The following is a 15,044-nucleotide window of genomic DNA, read 5'->3' as shown; positions in this document are numbered from 1 at the left end:
ACCTAACTGGCCATGATGTCATCACCTAACAGGCCATGATATCATCACCTAACTGGCCATGATGTCATCACTTAACAGGCCAAGATGTCATCACCTAACAGGCCAAGATGTCATCACCTAACAGGCCATGATGTCATCACCTAACTGGCCATGATGTCATCACCTAACAGGCCATGATATCATCACCTAACTGGCCATGATGTCATCACCTAAAAGGCCAAGATGTCATCACCTAACAGGCCAAGATGTCATCACCTAACAGACCATGATGTCATCACCTAACTGGCCATGATGTCATCACCTAAAAGGCCAAGATGTCATCACCTAACAGGCCATGATGTCATCACCTAACAGGCCATGATGTCATCACCTAAAAGGCCAAGATGTCATCACCTAACAGGCCAAGATGTCATCACCTAACAGGCCATGATGTCATCACCTAACTGGCCATGATGTCATCACCTAACAGGCCAAGATGTCATCACCTAACAGGCCAAGATGTCATCACCTAACAGGCCATGATGTCATCACCTAACTGGCCATGATATCATCACCTAAAAGGCCAAGATGTCATCACCTAACAGGCCATGATGTCATCACCTAACTGGCCATGATGTCATCACCTAACAGGCCATGATGTCATCACCTAACAGGCCATGATGTCATCACCTAACAGGCCATGATGTCATCACCTAACTGGCCATTTGAAATGTTCTAATGCTAAAACATTATTTTATTATTATTATTATTTCATTCGGTCTTTTTGCTCGATTGTTGACTTTTTTCTTTTCTTGTGTTTATTTGATGAGCACAATGTTTACATAAACACAAACAAAACATCCGCTGGTCTTCAATGTTTACCATAAACATGTTTACATAAACATAAACAAAACCTCCACTGGTCTTCATGGTTTTGTGTTCCAGCAGGAAGTTAGGACCAGTCTGAGCATTGTTCACTCCCACCGCTCAAAGGTTGGCCTGCAAGCTTGTGGAGGTGTCCTGCACGCTTCCACGCCTCACCTTTCACTGCAATGGTAATGCGATAACAAACACCATGTTCAAACATAAGGATGCTCATAGGTGTACCTGGTACCAGAGCACCCTAGGCCAAAGATCAATGATCGATTTTGTCATCGTATCGGCTGATCTGAGGCCGTATGTTTTGAACACTCGGGTGAAGAGAGGGGTTGAAACTGTCAACTGATCACCATCTGGTGGTGAGTTGGGTCAGATGGCGGGGGAAACCTCTGGACAGACCTGGCAAACCCAAGCGTGTAGTGCGGGTGAACTGGGAACGTTTGGAGGAGTCCTCTGTCACTCTTTAACTCTCACCTCTCTGCCATCCCTGTGGAGGTTGGGGACATAGAACAGGAATGGGCAATGTTCTAAGCCTCTATTGCTAAAGCTGCAGCTGCCAGCTGTGGCCAGAAGGTCTTAGGTGCCTCAAGGGGCGGTAACCCTCAAACACCCTGGTGGACAGCAGTGGCCAAGGAAGCCGTCTGACTGAAGAAGGAGTCCTACCGGGGTGTTCTATCCCAGGTGACTCCGAAGGGCAGCAGCCGTGGCTGTGGACGAGGTTAATAATTAAATAATAATTAACTTAGAATTTCATGGCTGCAACACGTGCCAAAGTAGTTGGGAAAGGGCATGTTCACCACTGTGTTACATCACCTTTTCTTTTAACAACACTCAATAAACGATTGGGAACTGAGGAAACTAATTGTTGAAGCTTTGAAAGTGGAATTCTTTCCCATTCTTGTTTTATGTAGAGCTTCAGTGGTTCAACAGTCCGGGGTCTCCGCTGTCATATTTTACGCTTCATAATGCGACACACATTTTCGATGGGAGACAGGTCTGGACTGCAGGCGGGCCAGGAAAGTACCCGCACTCTTTTTTTTACAAAGCTACGCTGTTGTAACACGTGCTGAATGTGGCTTGGCATTGTTTTGCTGAAATAAGCAGGGGCGTCCATGATAAAGACGGCGCTTAGATGGCAGCATATGTTGTTCCAAAACCTGTATGTACCTTTCAGCATTAATGGTGCCTTCACAGATGTGTAAGTTACCCATGTCTTGGGCACTAATGCACCCCCATACCATCACACATGCTGGCTTTTCAACTTTGCGTCGATAACAGTCTGGATGGTTCGCTTCCCCTTTGGTCCGGATGACACGATGTCGAATATTTCCAAAAACAATTTGAAATGTGGACTCTTCAGACCACAGAACACTTTTCCACTTTGCATGAGTCCATCTCAGATGATCTCGGGCCCAGAGAAGACGGCGGCGTTTCTGGGTGTTGTTGATAAATGGCTTTCGCTTTGCATAGTAGAGTTTTAACTTGCACTTACAGATGTAGCGACCAACTGTATTTAGTGACAGTGGTTTTCTGAAGTGTTTCTGAGCCCATGTGGTGATATCCTTTAGAGATTGATGTGGGTTTTTGATACAGTGCCGTCTGAGGGATGGAAGGTCACGATCATTCAATGTTGGTTTCCGGCCATGCCGCTTACGTGGAGTGATTTCTCCACATTCTCTGAACCTTTTGATGATATTATGGAGCGTAGATGTTGAAATCCCTACATTTCTTGCAATTGCACTTTGAGAAACGTTGTTCTTAAACTGTTTGACTATTTGCTCACGCAGTTGTGGACAAAGGGGTGTACCTCGCCCCATCCTTTCTTGTGAAAGACTGAGCATTTTTTGGGAAGCTGTTTTTATAGCCAATCATGGCACCCACCTGTTCCCAATTAGCCTGCGCACCTGTGGGATGTTCCAAATAAGTGTTTGATGAGCATTCCTCAACTTTATCAGTATTTATTGCCACCTTTCCCAACTTCTTTGTCACGTGTTGCTGCCATCAAATTCTAAAGTTAATGATTATTACAGCACCGGCAACAACACACTCTTGTTGTTGTAATTGATTGATTGATTGATTGATTGAAACTTTTATTAGTAGGTTGCACAGTGAAGTACATATTCCGTACAATTGACCACTAAATGGTAACACCCCAATAAGTCTTTAAGTCGGGGTCCACTTCAATTGATTCATGATACAGATATATACTATCATCATAATACAGTCATCACACAAGATAATCATCAGAGTATACAGGTAAAAGCCAGTAAATTAGAATATTTTGAAAAACTTGATTTATTTCAGTAATTGCATTCAAAAGGTGTAACTTGTACATTATATTTATTCATTGCACACAGACTGATGCATTCAAATGTTTATTTCATTTCATTTTGATGATTTGAAGTGGCAACAAATGAAAATCCAAAATTCCGTGTGTCACAAAATGAGAATATTACTTAAGGCTAATACAAAAAAGGGATTTTTAGAAATGTTGGCCAACTGAAAAGTATGAAAATGAAAAATATGAGCATGTACAATACTCAATACTTGGTTGGAGCTCCTTTTGCCTCAATTACTGCGTTAATGCGGCGTGGCATGGAGTCGATGAGTTTCTGGCACTGCTCAGGTGTTATGAGAGCCCAGGTTGCTCTGATAGTGGCCTTCAACTCTTCTGCGTTTTTGGGTCTGGCATTCTGCATCTTCCTTTTCACAATACCCCACAGATTTTCTATGGGGCTAAGGTCAGGGGAGTTGGCGGGCCAATTTAGAACAGAAATACCATGGTCCGTAAACCAGGCACGGGTAGATTTTGCGCTGTGTGCAGGCGCCAAGTCCTGTTGGAACTTGAAATCTCCATCTCCATAGAGCAGGTCAGCAGCAGGAAGCATGAAGTGCTCTAAAACTTGCTGGTAGACGGCTGCGTTGACCCTGGATCTCAGGAAACAGAGTGGACCGACACCAGCAGATGACATGGCACCCCAAACCATCACTGATGGTGGAAACTTTACACTAGACTTCAGGCAACGTGGATCCTGTGCCTCTCCTGTCTTCCTCCAGACTCTGGGACCTCGATTTCCAAAGGAAATGCAAAATTTGCTTTTGTCAGAAAACATGACTTTGGACCACTCAGCAGCAGTCCAGCTCTTTTTTTCCTTAGCCCAGGTGAGACGCTTTTCGCGCTGTTTCTTGGTCAACAGTGGCTTGACACGAGGTACGCGGCAGTTGAAACCCATGTCTTTCAAGCGTCTCTTGGTGGTGGATCTTGAAGCACTGACTCCAGCAGCTGTCCACTCCTTCTGAATCTCCCCCACATTTTTGAATGGGTTTTTTTTCACAATCTTGACCAGGGCGCGGTGATCCCTATCGCTTGTACACTTTTTCTGACCACAGTTTTTCCTTCCCTTTGCCTCTCCATTAATGTGTTTGGACACAGAGCTCTGAGAACAGCCAGCCTCTTCAGCAATAACCTTTTGTGTCTTTCCCTCCTTGTGCAATGTGTCGATGGTTGCCTTTTGGACAGCTGTCAAATCTGAAGTCTTCCCCATGTTTGTGTAGGCTTCAGAACTGGACTGAGAGACCATTTAAAGCCCTTTGCAGGTGTTTTGAGTTAATCAGCTGATTAGTTTGTGGCACCAGGTGTCTTCAAAATTTAACCCTTACACAATATTCTAATTTTGTGACACACGGAATTTTGGATTTTCATTTGTTGCCACTTCAAATCATCAAAATTAAATGAAATAAACATTTGAATGCATCAGTCTGTGTGCAATGAATAAATATAATGTACAAGTTACACCTTTTGAATGCAATTACTGAAATAAATCAAGTTTTTCAAAATATTCTACTGGCTTTTACCTGTATAATTCAAGGAAATACGGTATCTGCTTACAAGTCACAATTATTATTATTATTGATATTATTATTAATATTATGAATATTATTCTTATACATGCATCAAGTTCAAATCAAGTCTGTTATAAAAAGTATTAAAATCATTGACCATTAACAAGGTGTGAAGAGGGTATGAAGTTATTATTTATTGTTCATAAAACAAACACAGAGGGGTTCATGTGCCTCCTCCTGCTGGACAAGTGGGAGGAGTCAAAGGCGGGGCCAAAGTGCATTGTTCATGTGCTTCCTCCTGCTGGACAAGTGGGAGGAGTCAAAGGCGTGGGCAAAGTGCATTGTTCATGTGCCTCCTCCTGCTGGACAAGTGGGAGGAGTCAAAGGCGTGGCCAAAGTGCATTGTTCATGTCCCTCCTCCTGCTGGACAAGTGGGAGGAGTCAAAGGCGGGGCCTAAGTGGGGGAGAATAGTTTGCGAGTTCAGTCATCCAAAAATGTTTTTTTCACTGAGCGCAACTTTGGGAATCTAACAAGACGCCAAGAAAAAAAGAAACATTCTTCTGATTTTGTGACTTGTTTTGTTTAGTTTAGTTTAGTTTAGCCTGCGAGGAGGACTAAAGAAGCGAACGGAAGTTGCCTCGCTCGAAGAAGAAAAGACGAACAGTTTGAACACTTTTGGGTAAGTTTCACTCCTCCTTTTCCAACAAAATGTCTTCTGGAAACATGTTGGCTCTTTTCTCTGCTCGGGAATGACTTTGGAGGAGCAACAAGTGCTCTTTGTCGTCTTTGTCGTCCACCACTTTGTCACGCTGCTTGTCCGAGCACAAGTCCACTTCTTAAAGGCATCCTTGCACCTAACTATGCAACTAAATACATCTATTCTGCAACTAACTACATTTATTCTGCAACTAACTACATCTATTCTGCACTAAAGGCCACTTGGAGTCGGACAAGTCCAGATCTGGTTAGCGAGCGAGGTTCTTACTTTGAATTGACGCATACGTGCTCTTACTTTGGAAGCTCCAAGAATGTTTTGGGGGGAAAAGTGACACGTCGCTTGTGTTTTTGCGTCTTAATCTTGTCTTTTTGGACCGAGAAGCGTGTCGGCGTTGCAGGCCGTAGCCACCATTGGGGGGGACTTCTGACTAACCCCCACTTTGCCGTGAGGCCTTTTCTCCCAGCCGACAGCGAACGCACCACTTGGCTGCGCGTTGCTGGCACCTTCAGGGACCCTCGGTTTCCGGAGTGACTAGTTGTTGATGAACTCTGCAGATGGAAGCTTCTAGTTCTTCTACCTCCTCTCACTCTCATATTAATGCGTGTTTCCCATCTCTGGCTGTGGACTTGTGGACTAGATCTGTGGTGTTCTTAGTGATTTAGGCTTTTAGAAAAAAACATGCATCGCTTGTGGCTCTCCAAGTACCACCATAATGACAACATTAAATACAGTAGTGTAGTAGACCTAAGTATTCATTAAGTACCACCATAATGACAACATTAAATACAGTAGTGTAGTAGACCTAAGTATTCATTAAGTACCACCATAATGACAACATTAAAATACAGTAGTGTAGTAGACCTAAGTATTCATTAAGTACCACCATAATGACAACATTAAATACAGTAGTGTAGTAGACCTAAGTATTCATTAAGTACCACCATAATGACAACATTAAATACAGTAGTGTAGTAGACCTAAGTATTCATTAAGTACCACCATAATGACAACATTAAATACAGTAGTGTAGTAGACCTAAGTATTCATTAAGTACCACCATAATGACAACATTAAAATACAGTAGTGTAGTAGACCTAAGTATTCATTAAGTACCACCATAATGACAACATTAAATACAGTAGTGTAGTAGACCTAAGTATTCATTAAGTACCACCATAATGACAACATTAAATACAGTAGTGTAGTAGACCTAAGTATTCATTAAGTACCACCATAATGACAACATTAAATACAGTAGTGTAGTAGACCTAAGTATTCATTAAGTACCACCATAATGACAACATTAAAATACAGTAGTGTAGTAGACCTAAGTATTCATTAAGTACCACCATAATGACAACATTAAATACAGTAGTGTAGTAGACCTAAGTATTCATCAAGTACCACCATAATGACAACATTAAATACAGTAGTGTAGTAGACCTAAGTATTCATTAAGTACCACCATAATGACAACATTAAAACACAGTGGCGTAGTAGACCAAATTATCCATTAAGTACCACCATAATGACAACATTAAATACAGTAGTGTAGTAGACCTAAGTATTCATTAAGTACCACCATAATGACAACATTAAATACAGTAGTGTAGTAGACCTAAGTATTCATTAAGTACCACCATAATGACAACATTAAATACAGTAGTGTAGTAGACCTAAGTATTCATCAAGTACCACCATAATGACAACATTAAATACAGTAGTGTAGTAGACCTAAGTATTCATTAAGTACCACCATAATGACAACATTAAATACAGTAGTGTAGTAGACCTAAGTATTCATTAAGTACCACCATAATGACAACATTAAATACAGTAGTGTAGTAGACCTAAGTATTCATCAAGTACCACCATAATTACAACATTAAAACACAGTGGCGTAGTAGACCTAATTATCCATTAAGTACCACCATAATGACAACATTAAATACAGTAGTGTAGTAGACCTAAGTATTCATTAAGTACCACCATAATGACAACATTAAAATACAGTAGTGTAGTAGACCTAAGTATTCATTAAGTACCACCATAATGACAACATTAAATACAGTAGTGTAGTAGACCTAAGTATTCATTAAGTACCACCATAATGACAACATTAAAACACAGTGGCGTAGTAGACCTAAGTATTCATTAAGTACCACCATAATGACAACATTAAATACAGTAGTGTAGTAGACCTAAGTATTCATTAAGTACCATCATAATGACAACATTAAATACAGTAGTGTAGTAGACCTAAGTATTCATTAAGTATCACCATAATGACAACATTAAATACAGTAGTGTAGTAGACCTAAGTATTCATCAAGTACCACCATAATGACAACATTAAATACAGTAGTGTAGTAGACCCAAGTATTCATTAAGTATCACCATAATGACAACATTAAATACAGTAGTGTAGTAGACCTAAGTATTCATTAAGTACCACCATAATGACAACATTAAATACAGTAGTGTAGTAGACCTAAGTATTCATTAAGTACCACCATAATGACAACATTAAATACAGTAGTGTAGTAGACCTAAGTATTCATTAAGTACCACCATAATGACAACATTAAATACAGTAGTGTAGTAGACCTAAGTGTTCATTAAGTACCACCATAATGACAACATTAAATACAGTAGTGTAGTAGACCTAAGTATTCATTAAGTACCACCATAATGACAACATTAAATACAGTAGTGTAGTAGACCTAAGTATTCATTAAGTACCACCATAATGACAACATTAAATACAGTAGTGTAGTAGACCTAAGTATTCATTAAGTACCACCATAATGACAACATTAAATACAGTAGTGTAGTAGACCTAAGTATTCATTAAGTACCACCATAATGACAACATTAAATACAGTAGTGTAGTAGACCTAAGTATTCATTAAGTACCACCATAATGACAACATTAAATACAGTAGTGTAGTAGACCTAAGTATTCATCAAGTACCACCATAATGACAACATTAAATACAGTAGTGTAGTAGACCTAAGTATTCATCAAGTACCACCATAATGACAACATTAAAACACAGTGGCATAGTAGGCCTAAGAATTCATTAAAAACAAGGTATTTAAGAAGTACATTTCTTAATTTGGGCCACTATATCATGACCACCCGTTTGAACAGTAACACTGTGTTTGAATATTTCAATAAGTGATTCTTTGGAGTATTAGATGTTTGCCTGTGCATTTGATTATTAGATATATTTTACGTGGACTGAAAACAAAATCTGTACATTTTACTGTATAAAGTGGCAGCTGAGTTTCCAGTATTGTACTGTAAATATTTGGTTTTTCTGTTGTTGTTTTTTACATCATTTTACTGTAAACCGGGGGAAAAGATGTCTGTTTTTTACAGTAACATTCTGGCGACTGAGCTGCCAGTTTGGCTTCAAGTGGGAATATGTCCAACAGACAACCGTACTTTGTCAAGTGTGGGGCAAAAGCATTTCTACAGAAAGTAGCATTACTGCTAATATGTAGCATCATTTGAAAAGTCACCTGCTAGAGAATGAACAGTGCTTACTCCGCATGTCAACATCTTTGTTCGGTGCCACACCATCAAAATGCTGAGGCAAACATTTCCACATCAACACCGTATGAAACAAATAGTCAACAACAGAAGGAGATTACGTCTGCAGGAACCTACCACATAGCGAAGGACATACACTATTTGATTTCCTATTATGCAGCTCATTTTTATTCGACACTTATTGAAATATCTTGTGTGACATCATGTTTTTAAACTATTGTAGTGGCGTTCTGTACAAAAAGTGCACTTTAATTGAGTGTTGTTTTGATATGTCATCTTAGTGACATCATGCACAAAAAGTGCACTTATAGCTTGTTTTAAAATGTCTCTGACAATCTTGCACTTTCTGTTTGCAAATGACATGAATGTTTGTGCCACTGCTTAATAACTCTTTAATAAATACACTTTTACTTGTGATTTCCATCTCTGCATGAAAGTTTAAAAGTAGCATATATTAATGAAGAAGAATGTTTGAATGTAGACACATAGAATCATCATACTGCTCTCATTATATGCATCAAGTGTTCATTCAAGGCTAAGGCTAAATATTGAGATATATATATGGTGCATCGCGATATGGCCTAAAAATATTGAGATATTAAAAAAAGGCCATATCGCCCAGCCCTATTATAATGTACTATAATACTATCATGCATATATTATTTGTATATATCCATCCATCCATTCATTTTCTACCACTTATTCCCTTCTGGGTCGCCGGGGGCGCTGGAGCCTATCTCAGCTATATGTACTATAATACTATCATGCATATATTATTTGTGTGTATATATATATATATATATATATGTGTACTATGATACTATCATGCATATATTATTTGTATATTTATATTTACTATAATAGTATCTTGCATATATTATTTGTATGTATATGTACTATAATACTATCATGCATATATTATTTGTATATATATATATATATATATGTACTATAATACTATCATGCAGGTATTATTTGTATAAATATATGTACTATAATACTATCATGCAGGTATTATTTGTATATATATATATACTGTATATATATATATATATATATATATATATATATATATATATATACATTATATATACCGTATTTTCCGCACTATAAGGCACACCTAAAAACCACAAATTTTCTCAAAAGCTGATAGTGCGCCTTATAACCCGGTGCGCTTTATATATGGATTAATATTAAGATTCATTTTCATAAAGTTTCGGTCTCGCAACTTCGGTAAACAGCCGCCATCTTTTTTCCCGGTAGAACAGGAAGCGCTTCTTCTTCTACGCAAGCAACCGCCAAGGTAAGCACCCGCCCCCATAGAACAGGAAGCGCTTCTTCTTCTACTGTAAGCAACCACCCACCCGCGTAGAAGAAGAAAAAGCGCGCGGATATTACCGTACGTTTCATTTCCTTTGTGTGTTTACATCTGTAAAGACCACAAAATGGCTCCTACTAAGCGACCGGGATCCGGTTCATGAAAAGACGCAATCTCTCCATCTGCACACGGACTACTATTTCACAGCAACTGCCTAAAGACTTTCAAGAAAAGCTGGCTACTTTCCGTGCATATTGTAAAAACAAGATAGCTGAAAAAAGATCCGGCCAGAGAACATTATCAACATGGACGAGGTTCCACTGACTTTTGATATTCCTGTGAACCGCACTGTGGATACAACGGGAGCACGTACGGTGAATATTAGCACCACAGGGAATGAGAAGTCATCCTTCACTGTGGTTCTAGCTTGCCATGCTAATGGCCAGAAACTTCCACCCATGGTGATATTCAAAAGGAAGACCTTGCCAAAAGAGACCTTTCCAGCCGGCGTCATCATAAAAGCTAACTCGAAGGGATGGATGAAGAAAAGATGAGCGAGTGGTTAAGGTAAGTTTAAGTTTACGCGAAGAGGCCGGGTGGCTTTTTTCACGCAGCTCCGTCCATGTTGATATACGACTCCATGCGCGCCCACATCACGCTGGTTTTAATATATTATTAAAGTTTGACTGACCTATCTGACTGTTTTTTTGACATTCCTTTAGCGCAGTTAGATGCGGCTTACAACACGGGGCGGCTTATAGGTGGACAAAGTTTTGAAATATGCCGTTCATTGAAGGTGCGGCTTATAACCCAGGGCGCCTTATGGTGCGGAAAATACGGTATATATATACTGTATATATATATATATATATATATATATATATATATATATACATTATATATATATATATGTATATATACATGTGTATATACATGTATATATATGTGTGTGTGTATATATATATATGTATATATACATATATATTTTTATTTTTTATTTTTTTACCTTTATTTATAAAATGCGACATTTACAAACAGCTGAAAAACAATAATCAAAATAATAGGCGTGTAACGGTACGTGTATTTGTATCGAACCGTTTCGGTGCGGAGGTGTACCGAACGAGTTTCCACACGGACATATTAAGTAGCGTACTGCACGTTGTGTAAACAATACTCAAAATGCCGGACATTTGAGGCATTTATGAAACTCCGCCCTGACAGCTCCGCAAAAGAGGACATGTCCGGTGAAAAGAGGACGTGTGGTCAGTCTATCCTAGCCCGTTAGCTGCTAGCATGCTAGCAAAAGAGGACATTTCCGGTGACCTGACCACACGTCCTCTTTTCACCGGACATGTCCTCTTTTGCGGAGCTGTCAGGGCGGAGTTTCATAAATGCCTCAAATGTCCGGCATTTTGAGTTAGGGTTGAGTGTATTTTCAATGTACCTTCAGGGTGAGGAAGGTTAAAAACAAAACAAACAGTAGCATTGGTGAGGGAGGGGCAGAGACAGAGAGCGAGAGAGAGTTATGATGAACGCGCATGCGTCGCTAGGCTCTGCTTTTTATCCATAGATTTATCAGATTTTTTATTATCTATAGCAGGGGTGTCAAAAGTGTGCATTTTGTATGTATGTATGTATGTATATATATATATATATATATATATATATACACACAACAATTTAGGGATTTCACCATCTACGCTCCGTAATATCATTATAACGTTCAGAGAATGTGGAGAAATGACTGCATGTAAGACATGATATTACACACCTTGGATCCCTCAGGTGGTACTGCATCAAAAAGGCACATCAGTGTGTAAAGGATATCACCACGTGGATTATTTCTACATGTATCATTGTTGTGTATTGTTCATATATATGATGTCATAGATTATTTATACACATATTATTGTTGTTTATTTTTCATATGTATGATGTCATAGATTATTTATACACATATTATTGTTGTTTATTTTTCATATGTATGATGTCATAGTATTATCTTTCAACCTGCCCATTGTACAGCACTTTGGCGACCCCGGTGGTACATTTTAAATGTGCTTTATGAATAAAGTTGATTTCATTTGATTTGTTATTGTTGTGGACTATCTTGTGACCTGACTGATACTGTTCCTCCAGATGAAGGTTGTTATTGTTGTGGATAAGGATGTCCGATAATGGCTTTTTGCCGATATCCGATATTCCGATATTATCCAACTCTTTAATTACCGATACCGATATCAACCGATACCGATATCAACCGATACATACAGTCGTGGAATTAACACATTATTATGCCTAATTTGGACAACCATGTATGGTGAAGATAAGGTACTTTAAAAAAAATAAAATAAGATAAATAAATTAAAAACATTTTCTTGAATAAAAAGGAAAGTAAAACAATATAAAAACAGTTACATAGAAACTAGTAATGAATGAAAATGAGTCAAATGAAGTGTTAAAGGTTAGTACTATTAGTGGAGCAATCATGTGTGCTTACGGACTGTATCCCTGCAGACTGTATTGATATATATTGATATATAATGTAGGAACCTACCAGAATATTAATAACAGAAAGAAACAACCCTTTTGTGTGAATGAGTTTGAATGGGGGAGGGAGGTTTTTTGGGTTGGTGCACTAATTGTAAGTGTAGCTTGTGTTTTTTATGTTGATTTAATACAAAAATAAATAAAAAAAAAACCAAAAAACGATACCGATAATAAAAAAAACGATACCGATAATTTCCGATATTACATTTTAACGCATTTATTGGCCGATAATATCGGCCTGCCGATATTATCGGACATCTCTAGTTGTGGACTATCTTGTGACCCGACTGATACTGTTCCAGATGAAGGTTGTTATTGTTGTGGACTATCTTGTGACCTGACTGATACTGTTCCAGATGAAGGTTGCTATTGCTGTGGACTATCTTGTGACCTGACTGATACTGTTCCAGATGAAGGTTGTTATTGTTGTGGACTATCTTGTGACCCGACTGATACTGTTCCAGATGAAGGTTGTTATTGTTGTGGACTATCTTGTGACCTGACTGATACTGTTCCAGATGAAGGTTGCTATTGCTGTGGACTATCTTGTGACCTGACTGATACTGTTCCAGATGAAGGTTGTTATTGTTGTGGACTATATTGTGACCTGACTGATACTGTTCCAGATGAAGGTTGTTATTGTTGTGGACTATCTTGTGACCTGACTGATACTGTTCCAGATGAAGGTTGTTATTGTTGTGGACTATATTGTGACCTGACTGATACTGTTCCAGATGAAGGTTGTTATTGTTGTGGACTATCTTGTGACCTGACTGATACTGTTCCAGATGAAGGTTGTTATTGTTGTGGACTATCTTGTGACCTGACTGATACTGTTCCAGATGAAGGTTGTTTTTGTTGTGGACTATCTTGTGACCTGACTGATACTGTTCCAGATGAAGGTTGTTATTGTTGTGGACTATATTGTGACCCGACTGATACTGTTCCAGATGAAGGTTGTTATTGTTGTGGACTATATTGTGACCCGACTGATACTGTTCCAGATGAAGGTTGTTATTGTTGTGGACCTGACTGATACTGTTCCAGATGAAGGTTGTTATTGTTGTGGACTATCTTGTGACCCGACTGATACTGTTCCAGATGAAGGTTGTTATTGTTGTGGACTATATTGTGACCTGACTGATACTGTCCCAGATGAAGGTTGTTATTGTTGTGGACTATATTGTGACCCGACTGATACTGTTCCAGATGAAGGTTGTTATTGTTGTGGACTATCTTGTGACCCGACTGATACTGTTCCAGATGAAGGTTGTTATTGTTGTGGACTCTCTTGTGACCTGACTGATACTGTTCCAGATGAAGGTTGTTATTGTTGTGGACTATATTGTGACCTGACTGATACTGTTCCAGATGAAGGTTGTTATTGTTGTGGACTATCTTGTGACCCGACTGATACTGTTCCAGATGAAGGTTGCTATTGCTGTGGACTATCTTGTGACCCGACTGATACTGTTCCAGATGAAGGTTGTTATTGTTGTGGACTATATTGTGACCTGACTGATACTGTTCCAGATGAAGGTTGTTATTGTTGTGGACTATCTTGTGACCCGACTGATACTGTTCCAGATGAAGGTTGCTATTGCTGTGGACTATCTTGTGACCCGACTGATACTGTTCCAGATGAAGGTTGTTATTGTCTTGTGACCTGACTGATGCTTTTCCAGATGAAGGTTGTTATTGTTGTGGACTAGGAAGAAATGTCAGCCATCTTGAAACATGTCTGAACTATAATCTACGTGAAGATTGTTTTTATTGAAATGTTGACAATATTTCAGGAAGAAAGCTTACAATGTATTAAATCCATAAAATGTATAAAATGGAGTAGATGAGTTATTGTGATGTAGACAAATGTCATATTTTGACCTATTTCCCCAGATGTTCTATATTTAGGAATACAAAGTTGATGTTCCTCTTAGACACACCTAATAAGGTGTTTGATGATCAATTAAACCTAACATTAGCACACATAAAAATAATGTTAAAAAAGAAGTGAAAGCCTTTTCCAGATGTTGACTATTTGTTATACTAATTCATCTTTCAATGACTTCTACTGCAAATGAATATCATCCTGGACGACTAATATCAGTAAAAACCCTAGGGCTCCATCTCTCCATCGCTTTGTTTTAGCCACTTGTTTGTCGCGCCCTCCCTCCTGATTGGCTAATACCTGCTCTTG

At 38.9% G+C, this 15,044-nt stretch overlaps 1 protein-coding gene across 3 annotated transcripts in view; it reads left to right on the top strand.

Annotated features, from left to right (window-relative positions):
* The first annotated feature begins 5,150 nt into the window (after nucleotides 1–5,150).
* Nucleotides 5,151–15,044, top strand: part of boc (BOC cell adhesion associated, oncogene regulated) — a 64,367-nt gene continuing 54,473 nt past the window's right edge. For all 3 annotated transcript variants that reach the window (XM_072913430.1, XM_072913429.1, XM_072913428.1), the window contains exon 1: nucleotides 5,151–5,381. The gene's annotated coding sequence lies outside the window, so the exon portion shown is untranslated. The remainder of the gene's footprint in view (nucleotides 5,382–15,044) is intronic.

This window comes from Nerophis lumbriciformis, linkage group LG07 (assembly GCF_033978685.3).
Source record: "Nerophis lumbriciformis linkage group LG07, RoL_Nlum_v2.1, whole genome shotgun sequence".
NCBI classification, from domain to species: Eukaryota; Metazoa; Chordata; class Actinopteri; order Syngnathiformes; family Syngnathidae; genus Nerophis; species Nerophis lumbriciformis.
The sequence above is the reverse complement of the archived record's forward strand: the minus strand, read 5'-3'. Positions and strand labels throughout refer to the sequence as shown.